This window comes from Talpa occidentalis, unplaced genomic scaffold, assembly GCF_014898055.3.
Source record: "Talpa occidentalis isolate TD23 unplaced genomic scaffold, MPIMG_talOcc4v2.1 talOcc4.2, whole genome shotgun sequence".
NCBI lineage: Eukaryota > Metazoa > Chordata > Mammalia > Eulipotyphla > Talpidae > Talpa > Talpa occidentalis.
Window position 1 is genome coordinate 141,572,404 of NW_023602073.1, and position 27,126 is coordinate 141,599,529.

General features: G+C 49.9%; 1 long non-coding RNA gene across 2 annotated transcripts; it reads right to left on the minus strand.

Moving 5' to 3' along the window:
• Positions 1-6,124: 6,124 nt before the first annotated feature.
• LOC129146251 (uncharacterized) lies at positions 6,125-9,254 on the minus strand. 2 transcript variants are annotated; one of them, XR_008552811.1, is made up of 5 exons: positions 9,083-9,254; positions 8,474-8,548; positions 7,672-7,938; positions 7,145-7,420; positions 6,125-6,915 (listed from the first exon to the last, which is right to left on the minus strand). It is a non-coding gene; the product is annotated as an uncharacterized LOC129146251 (long non-coding RNA). The 2 variants fall into 2 exon arrangements; XR_008552812.1 differs by having other exon boundaries at positions 8,474-8,551.
• Positions 9,255-27,126: the final 17,872 nt, after the last annotated feature.

Below are 27,126 nucleotides of genomic sequence, written 5' to 3' on the forward strand. Positions count from 1 at the left end.
GAAGAAAATTTCTGCATTTGGGGGTACCTGGGGGGGAATTCTCCACTTATGGGGTCTGGACCAGGGTTTCACTGTGATTTTCCATTTCAGCACCACCAAGCACGACCCCAGGCACATCCCCAGGCATATCTGGAGCCTGGAGTATCATGCAGGGGCCCTGGTTCATCTTTGGGATCATCCTCGCCTGCCTCATCCACCTGGCATCATAAGCTTTATAAAACCAAGGGTACTGTGTGCAGGATGAGTGGGGTGGGGGGTGGGGGGGTGAGGAGGGCATGGAATTCCCAGTCAGGCCCCTTCCCTCCCTGATCCTGCTCATGGTGGAAAGGAGACCATGTGGGAAGGATTCCTGTCACTTGAGCAAGAACTTGGACAAGCTCAGCCCTGAGTGCTAAACCCCCCTTGCTGTAAAGCCAGTGGTGGGGGTGGGTCTACCTGGTTGTGCAAAGGGTTAAGATGCAACCTAGGAAGCCATCCGCAGCCACTGCAGCGCGAGTTCAATCCTCGGCCAGGGAGCAACCCACATGGCGCAGCAGACCTCTCCCGACTCGCCCACTGCTCCCCTCAGCAGTGTATTTCAGTCAGTCTGCCTGTTGCACTCCACACTCTGTCTCTGGTGAATCCTCTCACCCCCCACACCTTTGGCCTGTGGCCCAGTTCTTGTATGCATAAATACATAAATCTTAAAAAAAAAAAAAAAGAGCCGTGGTAGGAAGAGGCCACCAAAGCTTAGGGCCTGTGGATGTTCTGAGGGTTTAGCGAGTCCCTCCTGACTGGGGTCAGACGTCTGTTGGGGCGGGGCCCCTGGTGGGTGGAGGGGGCAGCAGGCACACAGGGTCCTGGTCATACAAGGCTTTGCTGGGGTCACCACACAGCGGCATGGGGTCCCTAGATAATGTGTCAAGGGAAGGAGGCCCCATTTGGGGGCTCAGAGCAGAGGGACTGCGTCAAATCCCAGGAAAATGGGTGAGGAGACCTCGCAGACAGACTCAGCAGTCTGGATATCCAGCGGCAGCCCCGCAGACAGCAGCTTGGCTGGTGCAGGTGGTGGGAGGGACAGAGATGGTGGCGGAGAAGGTCAGAAGGGCCCTAACTCTGAGGAGCCCCAGGGATCCCGGCTCAGCTCCATGTCATCACCTGGCAGCCAGACTCCCGCAGACCCCAGGCCCCCAGCCAGGTGCCCTGTCTTGAGCAGAGGCGAACAGGGGGTGGGGGCTGTGCTGTTGTGGGGGGACGCTGACAGCTGGGCTGGATGGGTCAGAAGGGGTATGGGACCCTTAGAGCCTGTGTGCACCCCCAGTGTGAGGAGAGGCTGAGAGCCAGGGAAGAGGCTCTTAGCCTACAGCCTCCCAGGCTGGAGGGAGCAGCAGCCAGGCCGCCCTCCCAGGGGCTCCCAGTCTGACCTCAGGAGCAGGCGCAGGCAGTTCACTGAGCCTGGAGTCCTGAGCTCCCCTCAGCCTGGGGCTGGCTCTGCTGTGGACAGGAGGGAGGAGGCACCACAGGCTGCAGCCCAGCGAGGGCGGGCCTTGGGATGGGGGTGACTGTGGAGGGGCAGACTCAAGAGAAGGGACCTAGGATTCCCTCAGCCACTGGCACAAATCGGAGTTTCTTTTCTGATGCAGAGATGCTATAAGGAGCACCCAGAAGTGTGGATTTCTGGGCACTGCCCCTTCTTGGCCTCCTATCTCCAGCTGCTTGTCCTGACCCCCTGGAGCTTCAGTCCTGCAGCAACTGCAGACACCTGCTGAGAGGGGCTGACACAGGGGAGGCCACAGTCAGGCACCTTTCTGGTTTGGGGATCACCCAGCGCTGCCTCCTCCCAGCAGAGGCCCCTTCTCCTGGCGCTGATTGTGGGCGTCTCTGCACTTGAACTTCATGGTCCTTGAACGACACGTTTCTAAAGCGAAGTCATTTTCCACCTTCACCTTTCCTGTGAAAATCAGACACATCTCTGCATCGTCACCTTCCTCTAACCGGTGATGTGTCTGGTAAAACATGGGGTGACCTACAGAGCCTCAGGGATCCTTTCTGCGTCTGCTGTGGGGGCGGGGAAAGACTGACTTTTGAAGGAACCCAATATTCCCACTACCATTGTTATTCCTTAAAGTAGCATTTTTATTACTGCTTTTGTTGGGTCAAGTTATCAATTAGAGATTGGAATGTCAGAGTCAGAAGCCTGTTGTTCAGCCTATGAGTGCAATTTTTTTTTAAGAGATTAATTTACTGGGCCTCCCCGGTGGCGCAGTGGGTTGAGCGCAGCTCTGTGAAGAGGTCCGCAGCCTCTGAAGCGTTGGTTCGATTCCCTGCCGCCAGCCAGGGAGATTCCCACATGGCACGGTAGACCTCTCCTGTCTCGTCCACTGCTCCCCTCAGCAGTGTAGTTCGGTCCTAATGCCTGTTCTGCTCCCTGCTCTGTCTCTGGTGAATTCTCTCACCCTCCTCTGCCTCTGGCCTGTACCCCAGTGCTTGTATAAATAAAAAATTCTTTAAAAAAAGATTTATTTATTTATGCATACAAGATCTGGGGTGTAGGCCAGAGGTGCAGGGCGTGAGAGGATTCACTGCAGACAGAGCGGGGAACAGAACACGTGGGTCTACTGAAATCCACTGCTGAGGGTGATGCAGGAAGTTTCCCAAGCCTGCTGCTGAGGAGTCGACAGCTTTGATTCTGCTTGCTGAAGCGAAGAAGTTGCTGGGTGGACTGTACTGCTTGTCCATGGTGGTAGCCATGACTACCTGCAGCCCCCTTCCCAAACAATAAAGAATGCTTATGCTATGATGGGTGGGACAGCAAGTTTCCTCGTCCAAACTGTATAAAACCTTGCCATTTTCTTCTTGCGTGCTGAGCCCTTTGGGGAGTGATCCCACCGGTATCACAATTAAATCTCCCTCTCTCCACCTCTCTGAGTGCCCTCTGATTTCTTTAGGAAATTGTCATAACAAGGGGAATATCGGGGAGACAGGAGAGGTCTGCTGCGCCATGTGGGTAGCTCCCTGGCTGGGGATCGAACTCATACCTCAGTGGCTGCAGATAGCTTCATAGTGCTGAGACAACCCCTTGCACCACCAGGCAGCCCCTATGTCTAGTTTTTTAAATAGGGACCAGTCTCACTGATGTATTGTGGAGACTGATTTTTTTTTTGTTTTTTTTTTTAAGATTTATTTATTCTTATACAAGAACCAGGGTACAGGACAGATGCGCGGGAGGGTGAGAAGATTTTCCAGAGACAGAGCGGGGAACAGAACAGGCAGACTGGTGAAATACACTGCTGAGGGGAGCAGCGGGTGAGACAGGAGAGGTCTGCTTCTCCATGTGGGATCCTCACCGCCCAGCCAGGATCGAACTCAGGCTGCAGAGGCTGCGAACAGCTTCACAGTGCGGTGCTCAACCACCTGCACCACCAGGGAGGCCCTGATTTGTTTTTCTGATGACAATTTTGAGTTCCTCATTTGACAAGAGGAAGAATTCCTCTATGTCAGGGTGTTGTGTTTTGGAGTTTGATTTTCTCTCTGAGTTTATTGCTCCCCTGAGGTTGTTCTTGGTCGTTTATGTTTTTCCTTCTACCCGTCATTGTTTGTTTGGGTGCTCTGCCGTAGTTGGGGCTTTTGTCCTGCGTGAGTCCTTCTCCCCTACTATTGTGCGTCTTTACGTGATGTTGGGTAGAGCCTCTTGGGTCTTATAGGACCTGGGGTGGTACTAGAGCCTCCCCCCATGCTCTCCTAAGCCTTGTTCTTTGGCTGGGAGGCAGGGGGAGGCTGAGTTCTTGGGACCTCACCCCTCCCAGGAGTGGTGGCTCGGGGCCTGTTTCTGATGGCCAGGAGGGGGTTGCTGAAGATCCAGCCATATCAGGAGGCCCCATTTGGGGAGCTCTGGGCGATATGCTCCTCACGGTGCTGCGGGGCCCATGGTAAATAGCTAGGTCCTGCGAGATTGTGACTTGGGCCTGTGCTCCCGAGGAGCTAGTGGCTGAGCTAGTTGGGGTTCCCATTTAGGGGGTATCTGGGAGTCCCTGGTATAGAGCAAGGCACTGTGAGGCCTAGGCTGGGACAGCTATGGGCTGAGTCTATTTTCACTACTGATTTTTTTTAAGATTTATTTATTTTTATACAAGAGCTGGGGTACAGGCCAGATGCGTGGTAGTGTGAGAAGATTCACCAGAGACAGAGCGGGGAACAGAACAGGCAGACTGATGAAATACACTGCTGAGGGGAGCAGCGGATTCAACAGGAGAGGTCTACTGCGCCATGTGGACCCTCACTGGCTGGCTGGGATTGAACCAGTACTGCAGAGCCTGCAGACAGCTTTACAGCACTGAGCTCAACCACCTGTGCCACCAGGGGAGGCCCTCTCCCCTGGTGTTTTTTTTTTTTTTAAAGATTTATTTTATTTATTTATACAAGCACTGGGTACAGTCAGAAGCGCGGGAGGGTGAGAGAATTCACCAGAGCCAGAGCAGGGAGCAGAGCAGGCAGAAGGACCGAAGTACACTGCTGAGGGGAGCAGCGGGCCGCAGGAGAGGTCTGCGCGCCATGTGGGACCCTCCTTAGGTGGACGGGGAGCAGCCGGGGATCGAACCGGCACTGCAGAGGTCTCGGGCAGCTTCGCAACCCAGCGCTCAACCGCTGCACCACCGGGGAGGCCCTCACTACTGTTTTTTAAGGAATGTTTACTTATAATGTAGTTAACATTATTGTATTTAAGTATTGTTTTACAAACCTTCACTTATGAATTGTGTTTTATCATCTATAGAAAGTTGTGGAACTCATGATCTCTCCACATCAGCGTGGAGTAAATAACCAGGGTTCCCTGTTAGTTCCTATGGAAACAGAACGTAAGCACCACTCTTAAGTTATCTATCAAAAAGTCCATTTCCGGGAAACCTTATCCTGACAACTGGATTCTGATCATCATCTGTCTCTGAAAGAGGGAGGGTATTTCTGATCTTACCAGCACACTCCCCAGCAGAGACCTTCCAGAGGCCTTGACCTGGGTGCTCCTCCTTCAGTGAGAAGTAGGTCTTCACAGCAGAAGTGACTCCACTTCTAGAAGTTGTTTAATTCATGTATGACAATGAATTGGGCATCCAGAGATATAAAGAGCTGTTACCAGTAAATGAGAACATTTCTAATTTTCCAAAGACACAGGAGGACAATAGGAGGAGTTTTTGGATGGGAAAAACACTATCTAATAGGTAGAAAATCTCCCAAAGAATCAAGACAATAGAAATCTAAAGTGCAAAAGATACCCTACAATTCATGACATTTCAAATACTTAAAAATACCTGAACCCTCAGCACAGGACAGAAGATGAGATATCAGGAGCTCCTTCACGTGGTTGGTCTGAGCTGAACCATAATTCCAGGCCACCTAGTCCCGGGGGCAGTGCGCTCCTCCTACCTCTCCCTACCCGGCCTGCAAACAGGGATGAGAGCACAGGGCTGCAGGGTGCTTCACTGTACATTGTTTTGTTACAGAGCAACCCCGATATAAAACGGGTTGCCTGACTGCGGGTCCTCTCCCGCGCACTTAAAGGGGACTTATTAATGCTCAACTGCAGACACACACAAAAGGTTGATAAAAGGTTCATTTACAAGGGAAGGGGAAGTGGGGAAATGAATAACTCAGGGAGAAAAAGAGGGAGATGAGTTCGTAAAGGCGTCCTACCCGTTCCGCTGACCTGGAATCCCAATGACCCGCCGAGCTGGCGAAAAACCTAGTGCGCCTTGTGGCCAAGAGGGCCACCCCCGGCCACATGGCCTGTTAAATACTCAAATGGGTGAGCCTAGTTGCTTAACTCTGCCCTCAAGTCCTTGCGACCTTCCCTTTGGGGGTCATGGGATTTGCAGTTCCCAGTGTTGTGGGGGTGGAGTCCACAAAGCCCCTATGGAGTTTGCTCAGGACATCCTTCACCCCTAACAATTCCCTCCTTTCACTTTTTGCCACCATTTCCATGGTGATGAAGAGCAAATATACGGATGCTGGGATACAGTCTCAGATGAACATTTTTCAGGATTCCAGTGTGAATAACAACCAGTCTCTCCAGGTGTTGTCCATTGTGGAAAGCAAAAGTCCCCCATCCCTGGAATAACAGTTCATCAGTCCAAGCCAACAAAAACCCAAAAAAAACAAAAACAAAACCACAAAAACATTTGGAGGCATTAGCCAAAACATGACAGCAAATATATCAAAATCACAGGGGAAAAAATCCTAAAATTGGTTCAATTTATGTAAAAAACAAATTCTCTCAACCTTGATCCCAAATTGTTTCAACAGCATAGCCAAAGTTTACAAACTAAATCTAGTCTTAAACCATATTACCCACTTTTGCATAAAATCACAGGGCAGAATAACCAAAGAGAAATTTAGCTGCTTTGTTGAAAACTCCATATAGGATCAGAGCTAACGCTTGACATCTGGTCCACGGAGGCTTCAAGGACAAAGTCGGTCTTGCCAGACTCCACCTGGGCTTCCTCTTCTCGAGGGTACCAGGGCTTTTACTTTTTCCGGGTTGTCCAGTCCTGCCCATGGAGGCAGCTTCCTCACCTCCCTTGGGGGGGGGGTGTCTCTGGAGCTGATGGACAAAGCAGGGGGTTCTCTTCTTGGTTCAGCTCTGTTTCATCTTCCCAGAAGATTCCACTCACAGCCACGCAATGAGACTCATGTGTCACCCCCACATTCCTGACTCATGGGACAGCCACTCTACAGCTCCAACGGTGTGAAGATTAGTAGGGGTGGTGCCCTGTCCTCCTGGAGCTCAGATTTCAGCTGCGGGAGACAGCAAATGTCCACTGATCCTCAACGTTTGACATGTTTACTGGGGGTTGACTCTTTGAGGGCAACAGAGCTTGGGGGTGTTCAGTTCTGCCTGGGGAAGATGGTGAAGGCTTCATGACTTTTGAGCTGGTTAAAGGAAAACTAAAACAGAAGAGAGAAATCCTTGGTGGAGGGGGGAAGGGCACCTGCTTGGGGGAGGTGGGATGGACAGGAGGAAGTGGGATCCTGTGGGGTCTCTGACTCTGCAGACAGGAGGAGTCCACCAAAAAATCAGGATCCACCCATGACACCTGCAATCACACCCTCACACCCCCCAAGAAAGGTCGGAGCTTTATAGGAAGTTCCCACATCCTCCAGCCCTGCTAGTTACCTGTGGGCTCCAGCATTTCTTCCCAGTGTGGTAGGAATTCCTGAAGCCAGTGACTGCAATCTCCCCTGGAGATCTTTCTGAGATACTCTGTCAGCTGCTGGTTGTTCTCCCACTGCTCCCTGACCCCGCTGGCTCCAGGGCCAATCGCTGACCACTTCCCACTCATGACATCAAGTAGGAGGGCCCTCTGTCCATTGGTGCTGAACTCCCAGGACGCTCCAGTGCCTCTGTGTGCTTCATGCCCACAAGACATCTTGGCCTGCAGGGTGGGGGGACCTGCCATCCACACACAAACACCTGGTTTCACTGAGGCTGCCCCATCACCCCCAATAGTCGGGGTGGGGGCCATTGTCTCTGAACACTTAGGGGCCTGGGTTCTTCTCCAGGTCTTGCCCCTCCTTGCCCATCAGGTTCATGAGTGTCTAACGTGGGACAGTGTTCAGTTTTCACACAAAGCACCTCCCCAGCTGGGCTGCTCCTGCCCTCTTGGCCCCTGTCTCCTGCTCCCTGCCCCTCCCCACACTCACCCCAGGTTGTGTTTTTCTCCAATTTGATGTGAGGCAGGATCATCCTGAGCTCTCTCCCCACTTCTCTCAGTGTCTGGGTCAAGTCTGTCCATGTCTTGGTGGCCTTTACCTTCTCCCCCAGGGGACCCAGAGGCGTGACCTTGTGGCTGTCACAGTCGTACTGAAGGAAAGGGTTTCCATCCACTGAGCCCTGGGCTGCACACCAGGGCTATCCGGGTCTGGACTGAGATGTGACAGTGAGGTTGAGGCAAAGAGAATGAGCAGCAGCTGTGAGAGAAAAACTCAGGTGAGGCCTTGGGAACCCCTGGGCAGGGCCTGCTGCAGAGGGAGGAGTCTCCCTCCAGACCCTCATCATCTCAGTGCTGCTCCACCTTGAGCTCTCTGGGGGTTCAATACTCTGAAGCCACCATGGACCCTCCTGTGCCCAGGGGGAATCCGCTGATCACTATCTTCAGTGACATATCATCTCACTGAGAGGACTTTCCGCAGAAAGGAGGAAAAGACACCACAGGACATGAGGAACTTCATGGTCAGCTCTGGTTTTTGAAAAGGCTCCTGGAGGAGAAGGTGGGACTGGGCAGGCAGGAGGGTGAGCTGCCTCCTGTGAGCCCAAGGGGACAGAAGGTGCCTTAGGCTGAGTTTCTGGAACTGGGTGTAACATCCCGGGGAGCCTGTCTGCACAGACCACACCCTGGCTCTCTCTCAGAGAAGGGAACAGGCACCCCCTGCTGAGACCTGCCCCAAGTCCCTCTGCTCAGGTCCTCCCTCTACCCTCCTCCTCAGGAGACCCCAGGACACTCACAGCCCACAGGCTTCCAGGCTGGTCCCAGCAGCAGCAGCAAAAGGAAACACAGGGTGTGAGATGCCAGGGCCATTCCTGCTGAGAGGGTGATAGAGCAACTGGTGAGTTACCTGTGCCTGTAGCTATACTTAGGTGTAGAATTTATAAAAAACAAGAGTGGACAATATTCCTTCTTCCTCCCATTACCAAGGACGACCTTGGAAAGAGCTCAGCAGTGGAACGAAGTCTTTTGCAAGTATTTAACTATAACAGACATTTAAAAAAAAAACAAAAACAAAAACAAAAATGGTAAGTGAAGAGCACCCGGACTGTGGTGAGGGCTCACGGCTGCTGTGGTGGAGGGAAAAGCACCAGGACTACAGCAGAGGGGGGACATCAAACACCGTCCAAAAATTAACCACGATGTAAGAGAAGAAACCAACCCCTAAAATGTACTTGGAATAACCCCTCTCCTTTCTCCTCTGCACAGCACCATAAAACCCCTTCTCCAGCTGGCAGGATTGTGTGTGTGTTGGGGGGGGGGGACAGGGGGGATCTGTGAGCTCCTCTCCTCCCCCAGCAGCCACAACTTCCTATTCCCCCCCCCCTTTCCTCCCTCCACTTGCTCACCTTCCCATCTATTTCCCCCACTCCGGGTCTCTCCAGCTCTTTTCTCCACAGTGAGGAGGATCTTCTCTCCCCAAGGCTCCCCAGGGTCCGTCAGCCCAGCTGAGGCGGCAGCGCCCCCGCCCCTCATCGCAGCTGAGGCCCAGCCCCAGCGCCGCCTCCCGAGGAGGGAATCCCTGGGGTCACCTTGTTCACACGCGGCCCTTGAGCCGCACGACCCGGAAGGCTCGAGCCGGACTCCCCGAGGGCGGGTGGGCCGGACCGGGACAGGCCGCTCTGCGGGTCCCAGAGGGAGAGACGAGCCCCTGGGGTGCTTCTGGCGTCCGCGGACCCGGCTGGCGCCGCGATGCCACAGGTTAGCAGGATTCGTGGCATCATCCGATCAATTAATTTGGGTGATTCATTTACCCATCGCTCAAGGCCTGCTCCCCCGCCTTCCTGCCATCTAGCACCTGCCTCTGCACCCCCCTTCTCAAGAAACCTTTTATTTCTCTCTGGAGTGGCTTTGGGTTTCCCTGGAATCCCAGGCTGAGAACTCGCGCCCAGTCACCCCGTCTCCGCGAGGCGCCCCGGGACAGTCGCGGGGCTCAGGCGAGGAAGACGCTCCTCCCGCCCCTGCCCCGCCCGCGGCGACCCCTCCAGGCGCCGGGGAGCAGAATCCCAGCGGAAAGTCTGGAAACTTCCTCCCCGCTGACCGCAGGCCCCGCGTCCAGGCGGCTCCCCCGCCCTCCCGGCCCCCCTCGGGTGGGCGCTTCGGGGGGACGCCCCCGTGGCTGGACTCGGGGGGCTGCTGCCCGCCCGCCCCGTCCTCACCCGCGTCCCGGGGGGCTCGAGGCCCAGCAGGGGCGTCCGGGCGGGGAGGACCCCAGCTCCCCTGTCCCCCGCCAGCCTCACGCCCGCGGGGCGATGCGCCGCCGTCGGGGCCGAGCGGGGCGGGTCCCGCGGCTGTTCCCGTGAGGGGCCGGGGGTCCCCGCGCGAGGCCGGGAGAAGGATCTCGGCGGCGGGCGCCGGTGGAGGAGAGGCCCAGGCCGGGCGGGGGTTGAAAACAACCCGCTGCCGCAACCGAGCGGCGGGGGAGCGGCCGACGGAGACGCCTCCCGGAGTTGGGGGCCCGCGCGGGGGCGGGGATGGGGGTGTCCAAGGGCCGCGGAGACGCCTTTGGCGAAGTGACTAGCCGGAAGGAGGGGCCGGCTCGCGCAACGGACTCTGCCCTAGTGAGTCACGGGCGATGAGCGCTACACCCGCGGGGAGGGGCGGGCGGTGTAGACAACAGCGAAAGTGAAAGGCCGCTCGCCCGGACTCCGCGGCCCAGGGTCGCTGATGAGCTTTGCCCTGAGTAGGAGGCGCTGGTAACTGAGCCCTTGAATCACCGCAGGGTCTTGTTCCACGAAGCCATGAGAAGGAATTCGCAGGCGTTTTAGAAAAGTAAGCGAGAGAAACAAACTTTGTTTAAGAAAATAAAATTTATTTGAAGGAAGAAAGTAAAAATCTAAATCCACAGGCACCTGTAAACCAGGGACATGCTGCAGGGGGGCGGGAGGTGGGTCAGAACAGGGGCGGGAAAAGCACAGGGGCTCCTGCAGTCGTGCTGTTCAGGCTGGTGCAGGGAGAGCAGGTGATGAACACAGACCTGAGAGGGTGGGGAGGAGCCGCGAGCCCGTTCATGCTCCTTCCCCGGCTTCTTTCCCCGTGACTCAACCTCTGATACAGCAGAGGAAGCATGTGGGGTGTAAATCCCTTTCTTCACAACAATTTAATTTAGGGCCTCCCTGGTGGCGCAGCGGTTGAGCGCTGGGTTGCGAGGCTGCCCGCGGCCTCTGCGGCGCGGGTTCGATCCCCGGCTGCTCCCCGGCCCTTCCCGGAGGAGGGTCCCGCTGCTCCCCTCAGCAGGTCCCGCTGCTCCCCTCAGCAGTGTCCTTCGGTTCTTCTGCCTGTGCCGCGGACCAGCACAGCGATGGACGATGCCAGGGTTTGAGAGATTGCGCAGGGTGGTCAGGGATTCGATGAATAAATGACACACAGACACACTTCAAGAGAGTGAAAATCTGAGTGCGCTTTTATTAAGTTAGTGGTCAGTATATATATGTTTTTTCTAAAGGCATAGGAACAGTGAACATCAAAGAGATCAGTTTGCTCATAGGCTTAGCCTAACTGACAGGGCAGTGATTTATGTCCGAAGTTACACCTGGACCTAGCCTCATTCCTAATTGGACAGGCTATACATTCTTTCTACTGTTCTATATAATTATTTTCTAGTTGCACTAACTATCACTATTACCTACTCATTTTTACTCATAATTAATTGTCATGGGTGAATTTATTTTATAATGCAGTTAATATCATAGGTACTAAAGTCAAGCACATAAGAGAAAGATTATTAAACTAACAATTCTATTATTACACAGTGTTTAGTAATGTTTCATTTGGATTAGCCTGTTTATTAAATTATGTATATTTTTTAATTAGCAATCAATGACCAGAAAAAGGAAAGATTTTAGAGAGACAGTTGTAGCAGAATAAAGTTTGTGGGCCTTGAGAAAGCGAGATAAGGTTCCAGGTGGTCAGCATTTCTTTTAGCTTCTGGTGGTCATTATCTCTTGGCAGGCATTCAGCTTTTCTGCATCTTAGGGAGTTTGCTGTTCTCCCCCTGCGCGCATGGTTCCTTGCCCACGCCTGACATCAGGGACCATGGCAACAGCCATTAGCCCTGAAGGTCACTGCAGGGGGGTGGGGTGCAGCATGCCTGCTCTGCTCCCTGCTCTGGCTCTGGTGAATTCTCTCACCCTCCCGCGCTTCTGACTGTACCCAGCACTTGTATAAATAAATAAATAAATAAATAAATCTTTAAAAAAAGGTAAAAAGAAAACAAGGGCAAATCTCTGAGTCCTTGTTTGGCAGATCCTTCTTAAATACATCAATAGCATGAGTGACAAAAGAAAAAAACTAGATTAATGTGACCATCAAGATTTACAAATTTTGTGCTTCAAAAATCATCATGAAATTGCAAAGGCAGCCTAAGGAGTGGAAGGGAAGGGACTGATATTCAGGATATATAGATACACTCGATAATAAAGTGATAACTCAAATGATAATGCAAGGATTTAAGTAGACGTTTCTTCAAAGAACTATACGAATGGGCAAACAGCACATGAAAAGATGGTCACTATGATTAACCATCAGAGAAATGTATCAATAAATCAAACCCACAAAGAGGTACCCTTCACACTCACTATAATGGTTTGCATCACAAAGGGAGAAGACTTGCCTGTCCCTGACCCTGAAGGTTCCAGAGGGAAATGTGGACCTTTTTGTCACAGGTAGGGAAAGCTGCCAGACATACATGCCTGTGGGGATCAGCTCCCTTGACGTGTGGGCACTGAGGCCACACAGGTGTGGCAGCTGCCAGGTGGTGTCACTGGGTTTGCATAGTTTGGACCTGCTTGGCAGGCAGCACCCACGCCCAACGGGACGAGCTGGGTTTAGCTCCTCAGAGTTTGCCAGGAGACACAAGGTAGCTCTTCCCCTTAAGCTCCTACCCAAGCCTGGACTGGCTGAGTTAAGCACCCCATTTTACCTTCTTACTTCCCCCACACTCAGGGAGGTGCTTCTAAAAGCATTTCCTCCAGGCTTTCCTCGTGGATACATTTTCAGTCCAGCTTCAAACCTACTGAAGCAGATTCTAGGGGTAAAAACGCCAACATGTTTGACAAATGCATGGGAAATGTTGACTATATTTCAAATTCCGGGAGCTGAGTATAAGCATAGTGTTTCTCTTCCTGTGGTTTGCCAGATTAGGGAAAATATTTGAGCCCTTTAAGAAGCTCACACACACACACACACACACACACACATACACAAACACAATCTTGCCATGGCACTTCCTTTTCTTATGTTCAGAACAGGTTCCACCTAGGAGGAGTGTCTGTGGCCCTCCATTCAGTCAGGAAGAGGAAATGTGTTCTCAAGTTCAGATTCTCCAACCTTAGTAGTGAGGGAAGCACCTGGTTGCATAACCTTAGTAGCAGAGAGAAGGTGAGAGGTACCTTCCTGAGCCCCTGGACACTGACCCAGAGTTCCCTGGGAAAACAACCCCTCACCCCCAGAGAGGGAGCCCTGCACAGGGGCCACTGCTCATGAAGTTTGTCTGAAGCACTTAGAGAAAGGCCAGGGGTGCAACCCACTCAGCAGGTATCAGGAGAGCCCAGCATCTGACACACAGGGTGTCACCAGATGGGTGTGCTTTCAATACCAGCATAGTGCCTGGTTCCCAGTGGGACCGTAAATGTGGCAGCCTGGAGGGGTGGTGTCACGGACTGAGTATTTATGCTCCTCCAAAACTCATGTTGAAATCCTAATGTGAAGGAGTTGGGGGGTCTTTGGGAAGTAAGGTCAGGGGGGTGGATTCCTGAAGCACATGAGTGCTTGCTGCCCCCCTACTCCCTGCCTGTGAGGGCCCCCTGCTGCTTCCTGGACCTCCCAGCTCCAGAACTGGGAGAAATAGGTGTTTGTTGTCTAAGCTACTGGGTGTGGAATTAGGTGACAAAATGGAGTCACATATGTCAAGGGAATCTAAAATGGAGCTGGAGAGATCGTAAGCCAAGTGTAACTTACACATGTCTGTGGAGTGAGCAAACATTTTGTAAAATTTCCTGGGGATTCCAACACTGGTCTAGAAGGCAAGAGAGTAAAGTCATCTTCAGGTTCCATTCTGCATGCAGGAACCTGCTGCTGGAGGTAAAATCCACCTTCTCAAATGAAAAAGACAATGGTAACCAGCCTTGGCTTCTCTGTAGTGCATTCGCTAGCAGGGAAAAGATGAAAATCCTCTAAGGCCTTCCGTTAGCACGAGTCTATCTTTAGGTCCAGAAAACTTGGAACTAGGAGCCTTTCCATGAAGAACAATCACATTCTTTATCAAATCACTCGCTGTTTCCTGCCTGGATAAACTGAACTGTGTTTATTAGACTCGCACCTGCAACATCTAATGAACTGTTTCCTAGTTCAAATGCTCACTTTAATTATTAAACACTTTTACTGCCATTGAGACTTTATTTTCAGTTAACGGGTTAAACTTATGTATGTCTAATAGAAGCTGGAACCATCCTGGGAACCGGGCATGCAGCTTGGAGTTTCTCTAAGGGTTGCGAGAGACTAAGCAAAGGACCGTCACCCAGAGACAGCTGCTCCTCGCGTGAGCCAGCAGTGATCATAACTGCTCAAAACACTGGGAAAGACTGCCTGTTACTCCTGTCATGGATATATTTTCTGGGGAAACACCCCCCCAACTGAATGAACCCTAACTACTGGAAACCTGCCAGAGCCTTTTGGGGAGCACAGTTCAGCTGTATACTCAATCTGTGTCTCCTGCATTGTAATTCCTATAACCTCCACATAAATTCATGGGTGTTTTTCACAGTTTGGCCTCAGTTTACTCACAACTGTCCATGGGATTCTGTTAGAGCAGCTGGGCTGACTGCGTGAGATGGACGAGACAGCTGCGACGATGCCGGGGAGGACTGGGTTGAATATTACGTCTTAGGAGAAGAGAGTGAAGGTGACACAGGAAATTCCAAAGTGTCGCCAAAGCTTGGTCTCAGACTCGTGCTCACAGCTGCAAAGTCAGCCCTGCCTCCTCCTCTAACGACCAACCACTCGGCTTTTCTTGCGGGCTCGGCTCCAACAGCACCGTCAGCCTCTTTTCTAGGCCATCTGTCATGACAGACCAGGCGCCTGTCTGCACTTAGTGGGGCTAACGCTGGGCGTCCTTGGAGAGAGACTGTCCGTCACTGACGGGGAAAATGTGAATGGCTACGGGCGGGAGAGGCGAGAGTGGGAAAAACATGGGAAGATGGGGGAAGAAAGTGGGGGTAACAAGCAGAGAGCCCGGGAGAGGGAGTGGTGGGAACTGAAAGAGGAGAAGCGCTCATGTGACCTCCCACTACCCGCCCACCCCGGCAAGGGTTTGAGGAGAGTCGAATGAGGCTATTCCAAGTGAATTTTATCATTTCCTTTTGGGGGCTTGTCTGCCCTCTGGGAGTGACGACTTTGAACAGGGACCACGCACAGCTCATCGGTGGTGGTTACCCCGCGGGAATGTCCTGGCATCTGACCTGCAGGTTCTCTTTTGCCTCTAGTGCCTGCAGACCCTGGGCCTGGAGGGCCTTGGGATCTCCACCTGGGGCAGGGAGCTGGGAGAGACTTCCACGAGTGTCCACTAGGCAGTGTCCCTGTCCTTTAGGAGGGTGAGGGTGTGTCTGGGCTGTGCTTAGAGGCAGAGACCACAGCCTAGGTAAGGCGCTGTCCTCAAGTTAGGCCGTTCTCTCTCCTCCCACGTCCCTCCTCCAAGTAGCCAGGACCCAGCATGAATTTGATGTGTGTCCTGAAGTGTCTTTTTTTTTTCCCACCCCTCTCTGTTGAAAATCCTGTCTGTTACAATTAACTTAAAGTCTCAAGGGGACAGACAGTGTCTTGTACTTCCTGTACCTCAGAACTAGGAAATGTCACAAATGTTTATGACTTGAATCCTCCTGGTCACAGCGTTGCACCCCAGGGCCCATGAGTACCTGACTAAGCCCCAGGCAGTTCAAGGGGTTGGAGGGAGACGGAGACTCCTTCCTCTGCAGCAGGCCCTGCACAGAGACCCCCAGGCCTCATCTGAGTTTCTCTCACAGATGCTCACTCTCTTTGCCTCAGCCTCACTGTCAGCTCTCAGGCCAGACCTGCACAGCCCTGGGCTTGCTCAGTGGATGGAAACCCTTTCCTTCAGCACGACTATGACAGCAACAAGGGCACGCCCCTGGGTCTCCTGGGGGAGAAGGTAAAGGCCACCAACTCTAGTGTCCTTATCCACCCCACATAGAAGTGGTGCATTTCCGCAGGCGCACAGTGACTGCTCTGCTGTTGGATGGAGGAGGCTTGTACAGAGCGAGGGCAGGGCAGAGTTTTCACTCCTGTATGGGCAGGGTGCAGACCTCCAAGGCCTGGTGGGTGAACTTGGGATCTAACCCTGAGTTCCCACAGGCCTTTGATGAAAGTCTTTTATGTTCCTGGGAATATTTAGGTCAATGGCTTTCTTTCTTCTTCTTTTTTTTTTTAGTGTCTTTTAAGTTCTTCTGCTCATTTTTTTTTAAATAATAAATTTTATTTTTATATTCCCCATACAATTGCAGCCCCCCATTCTGACCCCAATCCCTCCCCTCCCGCCCCCGCCCCCCAAAAAGTGTCTCTGGTTCATAGTTTTTTGTTGATTTTGAGTTTCACTTTCTTATAGTTATTCATTTTCCTGGTCCCTTATTTAAGTTTTCTAGATTCCTGCTATGAGTGAGACCATCCGGTATTTTTCTTTTTCTTTTTGGCTTATTTCGCTGAGCATGATCCCTTCCAGTGCCATCCATGTTGCTGCAAATTGCATGTGTTTATCTTTTTTGAATGCTGAGTAATATTCCATGGTGTATATGTACCACATCTTCTTGATCCAGTCATCTATTTTTGGGCATTTGGGTTGTTTCCAAAGCTTAGCTATTGTAAACAGTGCTGCTATAAACATAGGGGTGCAGGTGTTCTTTGGAATTGATGTTTCTGTGTCCTTTGGGTAAATACCTAGGAGTGGAATTGCTGGATCCTATGGAAGCTCTATGTTTAGTAGGTCCAGAAATCTCCACACAGCTCTCCATAGTGGTTGGACCAGTTTGCACTCCCACCAACAGTGCAGAAGAGTTCCTTTTTCTCCACACCCTCGCCAACATTTGTTGTTGCTAGTTTTTTTAATATGTGCCATTCTCACTGGTGTAAGATGGTATCTCATGGTAGTTTTGATTTGCATTTCCCTGATGACAAGTGATGTTGAACATTTTTTCATATGTCTGTTGGCCATTTGCATTTCCTCTTCAGAGACGTTTCCTTTTAGCTCTTCTGCCCATTTTTTGACTGGATTATTTTCTTTGTTGTTGTTGAGTCTCATCAGCTCTTTGCAGATTTTTGTGATCAGTCCTTTATCATTAGTGTTGGGTGCAAAAATGTTCTCCCAGTTGGTGGGGTTTCTCTTTGTTTTTGTTAGTGTCTCTTTTGCTGTGCAGAAGCTCTTTAATTTGATGTAGTCCCAGCTGTTTATCTTTGCCTTCACTATCACTGCTTTGGGTGATGTGTCTGTAAAGATGTCTTTGATGTGCAAATCACATAGTGTTTCACCTATATTTCCTTCTATATATTTTATGGTTTCAGGTCTTATGTCTAGTTCTTTAATCCATTTTGAGTTGATTTTTGTGTATGGTGTGAGGTAGTGGTCAAGCTTCATTCTTTTGCATGTAGCGACCCAGTTTTCCCAACACCTCAATGGTTTTCTTAATGTCATAACTGCTGCTCCAATACTTGATCAGGCAAACTGACCTCTGAAGTTTAGAGTAACAGGTAATGATTCAGAATATGATGTGATGGATGATTGTGCAAGTGGCCTTCATTAAAAAACAATATATCCAGGGCCTCCCCGGTGGTGCAGCGGGTTGAGCGCAGTGCTCCGAAGCTGTCTGCAGCCTCTGCAGTGCCGGTTCAATTCCCAGCCAGACATGGCATGGCAGACCTCTTCTGTCTCACCCACTGTCCCCTCAGTAGTGTACTTCAGTCCTTCTGTCTGTTCTGCTCCCTACTCTGTCTTTGGTGAATTCTCTCACCCGCCGCACCTATGGCCTATACCCCAGTGCTTGTATATGTAAATAAATCTTTAAAAAAAAATATATATATATATCCATTGGGCCTCCCTGGTGGTACAGGGGTTAAAGTCTCAGTGCTATCAAGCTATCACCAGCCACTGTGGCATGAGTTCAATCCTGGCCAGGGAGCTACCCACATGGCGCAGCAGACCTCTCCTGTCATGCCCAGCTGCTCCCCTCAGCAGTGATTTCAGTAGATCGACCTGTTCTGCTCCCCACTCTCTCTGGTGAATCCTCTCATTCACCCCCAGCCCCACACCTCTGGCCTATAACCCAGTTCTTGTATGCATAACTAAATAAAATAAATCTTTAAAAAATTACATCCATTTACCTTTAAGATTTATACATTTTAAAGTAGATATGTTATATAGATATCAGGAAAAATAGTTAAATTTTTTTTATGCAGGGGTTTTGATTTTCATTAATATCTTTACACACTGCTAGTTTTCTCTTATCAGGAATATATTCAATGATTAGTTAAATTAAAATGAATTATATTTATCACATATAATAAAATTATAATTAATTAAATTATAAATACATTATACATTTTTCTCTGATGGGATTGAAACGCACTCGTACATATACACATGCACACGTACACAAACACACAGATACACACATACATATACATACATATATATGTGTGTATATATATATATATATATATATAGAGAGAGAGAGAGAGAGAGAGAGAGAGAGAACTCCTTTGCCCGTGTGGATTTCCACTAGCTAGTCCTGTGTCTCCAGCTCTGCACTCACAATAAGGTTTCACTTCCTCCTCCCACTGCCGTCACTGTCCTCAGCGTCCTCTCCAGCTTGATCCCGGCAGAGATCAATGATGAAGTAGAGCAGTGGGAAGAGTTGGCAGCAATGGATTATAGTGTAAGAGGCTGGCTGGAGTCAATGTGAGGTTTCCTCTGAGGAGGAAAAGAAATACGCCACCTGACAGAATGAACATGTGTGGAGTGAGGGGCAATGCTACTGATATGAGAAATTGCACCTTTTTTTTTTTTAAAGAACAGCAAGCTTCACTGGGCCAGCAGTGAGAAGGAGCTTACACAATAATACGGTCAATATGCTTAGAAGTGTGACTCATCAGACCAGATTGTGGTCCAGGAAGGGCCTGTTTGGGGGTTGGGCCAACCCAGCGGGGACACAGGAAGTGTCTGAGCTACATTTGGGGGGAGCACGGAGGAGGAAGATCTGTTCACGGGTCAGGGTGCACACACAGAGCTGACTGTCACCCCTGTGCAGGTGACTGGGGAGGGCGTGAGGGGCCCCAGCAAGCGGAGGGTGCATTCCCACTAGCATAGGAGGTGGGGGAGCCGGAAGGGAGGCAGAAGCCTGGTGTAGACACCAGGTCTGAACAGTGGGGGCGCCAAGGAGGCCTCCCTGGACACCTGGGGTTGTTGACTGGGGAGCTTCTCTCTGGCCACCTGAGCCTGCTGCTGAAGGGCTGTCTGTTTGAAGGGGGCAGTCCAGGGTAGGTATTAGGGGGAAGAGAATGTACCCCCCCACCCTTCCTGTGCCTTGGGGAGAGCCTCCCACTGTGTCTTGTGGTCTTCCCTTCACAGGGAGGGTCACACCTGAGGAGAAACAGAGCTTTCTGGGCCCCTGATACCTTCCTACTGTGTTGTGCTTGGCATTTCTTGATGTTCCTTTTGCTGCTGTGACAGAGGAGAGAGATGATTGACTGAAACTGAATGAGGAGGAATCAGCAGACACTAAGTAGGGTTCTTAAAGCAATGGCATCTTGGTGTAGATACAGAAACAGTAGACATGGAAGAGAAAGAATGTAGCAACTGGGGGCCTCCCTGGTGGTGCAAGGGGTTAAGTCTCAGCCTACGAAGCTATCTGCAGCCACTGCAGCACGAGTTCGAGCCCCAGCCAGGGAGCTACCCACATGGCACAGCAGCCTCTCCTGTCTCGCCCACGGCTCCCCTCAGCAGTGTATCTCAGTACATCTGCTCCCCACTCTGTCTCTGGTGAATCCTCCTCTCACCCCCTCTGTACCTCGGGGCTACACCTCAGCTCTTGTATGCATAAAAAAAAATCAATCATTTAAAAAAAAAGGAGTATAGAAACTGACCCAAGAATATCTAAAGTGTTGGCATCTCACAGAGGTGCTAAGAAATATGAGTGAAGAGAATGCTCACCACTAGGTGGCACAGGGATAATTGGCAAATCATGTAACAATTTCTGTTTACTGCAATGAATTCCAGGCTACTACAGTGTAGCTGTCTACTGCTAAGAGCTTAAAAGATGATTGCAAATAACGTGGGATTTCTAGGGACACTGGAGAAATGGTGGAGCTGACAAAGAGGAAGGCTGAGCAGTGAGCAGTGGGGCTGCTGCCCTGCTGGCTTCTCTCTGGGAGTCAGCTGGTGAAGACAGGCTGTTCCCAGCATTGTCCCTTCCCCATGGGACCTCCTGACAGAGTCCTAGTGACCCGCTATGGCCCGCACCCAGAGTCATCCTGTCCCTTGTGTCTAGGGGAAGCCGTGAGAGTGACAGGTTAGCATCCCCATGAATAGATTAGATTAGACAGCATAGCTGACATTAAGAGGGATGTCGGGCCTCCCTGGGGGCCTAGAGGTTAAGTCTCAGCGCCATCACCACTATGATTTGAGTTCGATGCCCAGACAGGGAGCTGACCCACATGGCACAGCAGACCAGTTCCCCCTGTACCTCCCCCACCACCCATCTTGTCTGCTGCTCCCCTCAGCAGTGCATTTCAGTAAATCTGCCTGTTCTGCTCCCCACTCTGTCTCTGGTGAATCCTCTCATGCCCTGCACCTCTGGCCTACACCCCAGTTCTTTTATGCAAAAACAAAAAATAAAATAAAAAATGTTTAAAAAAAAAAAGCCTGGGATGTCATACTTGGTGGGGTGGCTTCCTAATCTGCTGAGCCTTAAAGGGATGAGTCTCTCTGGCCAGAGCGATCAGACTGACATGGACTCAGGTGAAATCACTGTGTGCTGCGTTGTCAATGGGCGTATTGGAAGCAGGAGCACACCCGGGACCAAACAGGATAGGATGGATGTCCAGGCTGGAGGGCTGACGGCTGGAACCAGGCTTGGGAAGTATGAGAGGGGCATCATGGAATAGTGGATGTTGTATTTCTGGTCAGGAGACGAGGGAGGGAAGTAGTGCTGGTAAGAGTTTATTTTTCACTTCTATGTGTCAGCCCAGGGCACTGCTAAGATGCGCTGATCTGCTGCACACACCCACAGTTGGGACCAGTTTTTCTTGTTTTCTTGTGGGTGAGGTGAATCACCAGTGTTCAATTTGTGCAGGGCAGTGGAGCTGAGAGGAGAGACCAGTGAGGTTCAGTGAAACACACGTGAGGACAAGAGTCCAGGGGCAGCAGGGGCTCGAGGCTAGAGGAGAGCAGACTGCAATCCAGTGATTTCCCAGAAACCAGGCATCCGCAGGCGCCGGCTCCCGCCAGACATAAAGTAGAGGCCCCTGTGGCGGCCACGAGTGACTGTCAGCCTTTGGAAAACTGAAACACTGAACAAATATGCGTCCGCCTCAGTCACTAATACGGAAGAACAAACACACCATTAAATACTGACCTTCAGTCATTGCTGAAATTAAATCAGCTCCTTCTGAAGATTCTGACCCTGGAGGTGAAGCCCATGGTCTGATCACCGATAATCACGTAGTCTGGAGTCCAGACGGTTTTATGTGAACCACAAAGGAGAGGGAGACCCCAGTGATCCTCTGGACTCAGTGTGGAATGTTCTCTGAGCTGAAGGGGAGATGGTCTGTCGGGAAGGGAGCGGGGAGGGTGTGTGTGCAGAGTGAGGGCGTGGGGTGCACCAGGGGAACCTGTGTGGGTGAGGATGTGTGACAGGGAAACATCTGCGAGCCTGATGTTTCTGGAGATTTCAAGTGTTGGAATCTTTCCTGTGGAAGAATGTTGTAGAACTTGGTGTTGAAGGGGTGTGTGTAAGGACCAGGTGAGGAAGCAAGGGCTTGTGTGAGTGTGGGGGGTGAGCCAATGTGTCTTGTAGAGGGTGGAGAGTGTGTGTGCCAGGTGTGGGGCACCCGTGCATGGAGAGACTGAGTGTGTGTGTGTGTGTACGTGCACACACACACACGCATGTGCACAAAGTGGTGACAGAGGTGTGAAGAGACCTTTGATGGACAGGCTTGCAAGGGGTGGCTTGTGTGTGTGGAAGGACTATGGGTGAGCATGATGGGCCTTGCATATTTGGTGTGGGGGAGCAGAGTGCATGGAGGTGGAGAGCTGGGTAGGGTGTGGCCAGTGGGGACATGCGTTTCTGGCTGGACAGGTTTATGGTGGGAATGGGAAGCATGTGAGAAGCATGGGGTGATGGGGATGAGCAGAGAAGGGCAGTGAAGGCCTTAGCTGGAGGCCGAGTGACTTTTCTTCTATTCTTTGTTCTAAGCTTGACCTTCAAGAAACCCCACCCAAAAACGACCAACCTATGACAGTTGCCAGGTGGTCACCCAAGTGTGAGGTGCTCAATCAGTTCATCAGGCCACCCCCAAGCCCAGGACCAACCTGGTTTTTCCTCCCTCAATGTGTAGTTGACCCGGTATTGAGTACTGACACGCCCCAAGCCCCTCTCTGCTCTCACAGGGCAAGAGGGACGCCTCCTACTGGCACAATAGGGGGAAGAGGGTAGGTTCCCAAGACCCCCGTGTGTGTTTGCGTGATGAGTAGATGGTGTGGAAATTGGTGGAGACAGGACGGGAGTATATGTTACGGAGCATGGGGAAGGTCAGAAGAAAGGGGGGAATATAATGCATTTTTATTACAGCATATATTCACTATTAAACTAATAACAACTGGTATTTTGAAATAGTGATTATACTGTCAGGGGCCATTTTTGTCACAGATAAGTTTGTCATAACAAGCCTACTCATGCTCTCTGAGGCGGAAGGGAAAGTTGTTCAAATGTGCACCGGGCAAAACTGAAACTATTTCAGTTTCATATATAACAGTTTCAACTTTTCAACAGTTTCAACTCCTGCACTTAATCTAAAGTGCAGAAACAGGGCCTCCCCTGGTGGCGCAGCGGTTGAGCGCTGGCTGCAAAGCTGCCCGCAGCCTCTGCAGCACCAGTTCAATCCCCGGCCACCGGCGAGGGTCCCCCTTGGCGCTCAGGCCTCTCCTGCCGCCCGCTGCTCCCCTCAGCAGTGTACCTCGGTCCTTCTGCCTGCTCTGCTCCCTGCTCTGGCTCTGGTGGATTCTCTCACCCTCCCGCGCTTCTGACTGTACCCAGTGCTTGTATAAATAAATAAATAAATAAATAAATAAATAAATAAATAAATAAATCTTAAAAAAAAAAATAAAGTGCAGAAACAAACATAGGATGTCAAGAAAGTGAAGAAATGGAAGAATATGTTCCAAAGAGAGGAACAAAAGAAAATTCCAGAAACCAACATTAAGAAAACAGTGGAGAATTCAAAATAACATGTACAAAGATACGAGGTCAGGAGAGCCATGCAGGAAAAAAGCAAAAACTGCACCAAAGATAGACAACATTAAAAAGTACCAAATAGAAACCACAGAGTTGAAGAATATAGTAAGTAAAATGAAAAAAAAAATCATTTGAGGACTCACAGCAGATAAGATCAAACAGAAGAAAGGATCAACAAACTCATAGGGTAGTGGAACCCATCTAATCAGAGGAGTAGATAAAAAAGAGTAAAGATTGGGCCTCCCTGGTGGTACAAGGGTTTAAGCACAGCACTGTGAAGCTATCGAGTTCAATCCCTGGCCGGGCAGCTACCCACAAGGCACAGCAGACCTCTCCTGTCTCACCCGCTGCTCCCCTCAGCAGTGTGTTTCAGTCAGTCTGCCTGTTCTGCTCCCCACTCTGTCTCTGGTGAATCCTCTCACCTCCTGCATCTCTGGCCTGTACCCCAGCTCTTGTATGCATAAATAGATAAATCTAAAAAAAAAAAAAAAAAGAGTAAAGGTTGTTTAAGAGACTTATGGTAAACCATCAGTGTACCAATATATGTGTTATAGCAATCCCAGAATGAGAAGAGGAGAGAGAAAGCGGCATAACACTTTTTCAAAGAAATAATGGCTGAACTCTTCTCTAACCTGGGGAAGGACACGTGTAGATTTAAGAAACCCAAATGTTACCAGATAAGAAGAACCAATAGAGACCTACACTATACCACATTAAATCAAATTGTCAAAAGTGATAGACAAAGAAAATTCTTTTTTTTTGTTTAGAGGCATGTTTTATTTATTTGTTTGTTTGTTTTGTTTATACATGCACTGGGTACAGTCAGAAGCGTGGGAGGGTGAGAAAATTCACCAGAGCCAGAGCAGGGAGCAGAGCAGGCAGAGGGACCAAAGTCCACTGCTGAGGGGAGCAGCCGGCGGCAGGAGAGGTCTGCGCGCCATGCGGGACCCTCCTCTGGTGGCCGGGAAGCAGCCGGGGATCGAACCGGCGCCGCAGAGGCCGTGGGCAGCTTCGCAACCCAGCGCTCAACCATTGTGCCACCGGGGAGGCCCAGAAAATTCTTAAAAGCATCAAGAGAATGGGCCTCCCCGGGGGCGCAGTGGTTGAGCGCTGGGTTGCGAAGCTGCCCGCAGCCTCTGCAGCACTGGTTCGATCCCTGGCCACTGGGCGAGGGTCCCACATGGCTCACAGACATCTCCTGCCACCCGCTGCTCCCCTCAGCAGTGTGCTTCGTCAGTCTGCTTGTTCTCTCCCTGCTCTGGCTCTGGTGAATTCTCTCACCCTCCCGCACTTCTGACTGTACCCAGTGCTTGTATAAATAAATAAATAAATAAATCTTTAAAAAAAAAAAAAAGCATCAAGAGAAAAAAGCAACTTGGTATGTATAAGGGAATCCCTACAGACTATCAGTAGACTTCTAAATAGAAATCTTATAGGTCAGAAACGGGATCATATCTTCAAGTGCTAAATAGAAAACAACTGCCAAATAGTATACCCTACCTAGCAAAGTCATCCTTCAGAAATGAGGAATTAATAAAGATATTTTCAGTCAAACAAGCTTTTTAAACACAAATTAAATCTTTTCTTTAACCACTGACCTCATTTTCCTTTTCTCTCTCATTAAAACTCCCAAACTATATCTCTTCTTGCAGTATGTTTTTAGGTTTTCTACTTGAATTTGTGTGCCCAAGGTGTAATTCTTTGATTTCAAATAAGCATACTTTGTCCTTTAAATTGCTTTCAGAAATTTTAGGTTGGTAAGAGGTTCAGCATAGTGGGCTGGTCCTCTCTGAAATATTGACATTACTTAATTATATACTAATTCATGGGAAATAAAACTGCCTGGATTGCTCGATGTTCTTTTTTTTTTAAATTTATTTATGCATGCAAGAACTAGGGTATAGGCCAGAGGTGCAGGGGGTGCGTGAGAGGATTCACCAGAGACAGAGTGGGGAGCAGGACAGGTAATACTGAACTACACTGCTAAGGGGAGCAGCAGGAGAAACATGTGGGTATCTCCCTGGCTGGGGATCAAACTCATTCAGCAGTGGTGATAGTGCGATAGTGCTGAGACTTAACCCCTACACCACCAGGGAGGCCCTTGCTTGGTGTCCTAGAGCAAGTTCTAGCTTCTTGAAAACATGAACACTATAAAGATAGGAAATGCTTTATTTCATCTCTCCCAGAAGGATTATAGTCTTCAGGCACCACAAGAATCAGAAGTGTAGCCAACCCTCTAGTTAATTACTCTCATTTCAAAAGATCAAGTTTATGGTCTAGTTCCAGGAAGTATAGAGAACTGTCTCCTGAGGTATTTACACTCAAAGCGTATGAGGCCCAGTTCTTGGAGACATCTCTCTAGGTTAGAAAAAGCCTATTTGTGGGCTTCAGGTGGGGTGTGTGTAGGGAATCTGGCTCTTAGAGTACTGGTATTTATATAGCAAAGATGGAATTAGGATTCATGCAAATTGTATTTCCAAATAGACCCTTTCAGGAGGATATAGAGATGACTGCTAACTTCACTTTCATAAAAGAAAAATAATTTTCCCTTGTTTCTCACCTATGATGCACCTTTTACATTTGTATATAAACAACACTTAACTATCTAGCATATGTGACCCCAGGAATGAGAATTGGAGTATGGGGAACCACACAGTTGTTATTTGCAATAATGAAAGTATGACTTTGACCTAGAATAACCTCTGTGCTCATTCAAAATGAACCTAATGAGGATGATATTAAAAACCCATCACAAAGTGACTGGGAAACAGATAAACATATTTCCTTGAACAAATGAAGACATTCCTAAGTCATTCCTCTTAACTGGGTCCAAAAATTGTCAGCAGCCACTCCAGTTCCACCTGATACGAATAAGGGCATGGAATGCATATAATTGAAGTCAGAAGTGAACCTTAACATTTATTGCCAATTGATTACCAAGACAAATCAATGTGGAAAAAAACAATCTTCTCAGCAAATGGCTTCGACAACTGGATAACAGTGAAAGAATGGGTTGACCCCTCACAAAAATGACCTCAGAATGGAACAAAGACCTGCAGGTAAGAGATAAAACTGAGTCTTAGAGGAAAAATGAGGAGTGAACTTTTAGACTTTGCAAAGCTTTTAGTTTAGCAAAGCTTTCTCAAATACACCAATAGTACAACTGGCAAATGAAAAAAGTAGTTTCATTTGAATTACATCAACATTTAGAAATGTGTACCTTGAGAAAGTGAAGAACAACTCATGGGATGGGGGAAAATATTGCAAACCATATGTCTTGTTAGACTCTGATATCCAGAATATATAAAAGAAATTACAACTCCATAGGAAAGATAAATAACACAAATTTAATGTGGGCCAGATAACTGAATAGATATTGTTTCAGAGAATATTTCTCCAGTGGAAATGGTGACTATGAAGCGTTATCAATTAATTGGTTGTTAGGAAAATGCAAATCAAGAATAAAAACGGGACAGTACCATATGTTAAGGAGGATGTGCAGAAACCAGAACCCTCTTCATTTAAATGGAGAGATAATATCACTGATACCTGCCTGCTGATGCAACCTTATCACCCTGCTGAGGCGGGCCCTTCAGGGCAAGTCTGTCACCCATGTCGAAACTCAAAATGCAGCTTCTTCCAGGAAACAGCCCCAGCAAGGACTCAGTCCCACCTCCAAACATTTCTCAGCCACAGGTACACCCAGAACAGAGATGTCTGTTGTACCCATCTCCCAGACTGCTCCAGTGTCCCCTCCATGAATAACTTTGCCCAGGCATGTCCAGCACAATCTCCAGGGAAGGGCGAGAAGGTGTGTGTGGGGTGTGTGTGTGCGTGCGCCTTCTCACACACAGGTAGGGTGGGGGAGGGGACTGTGTGTT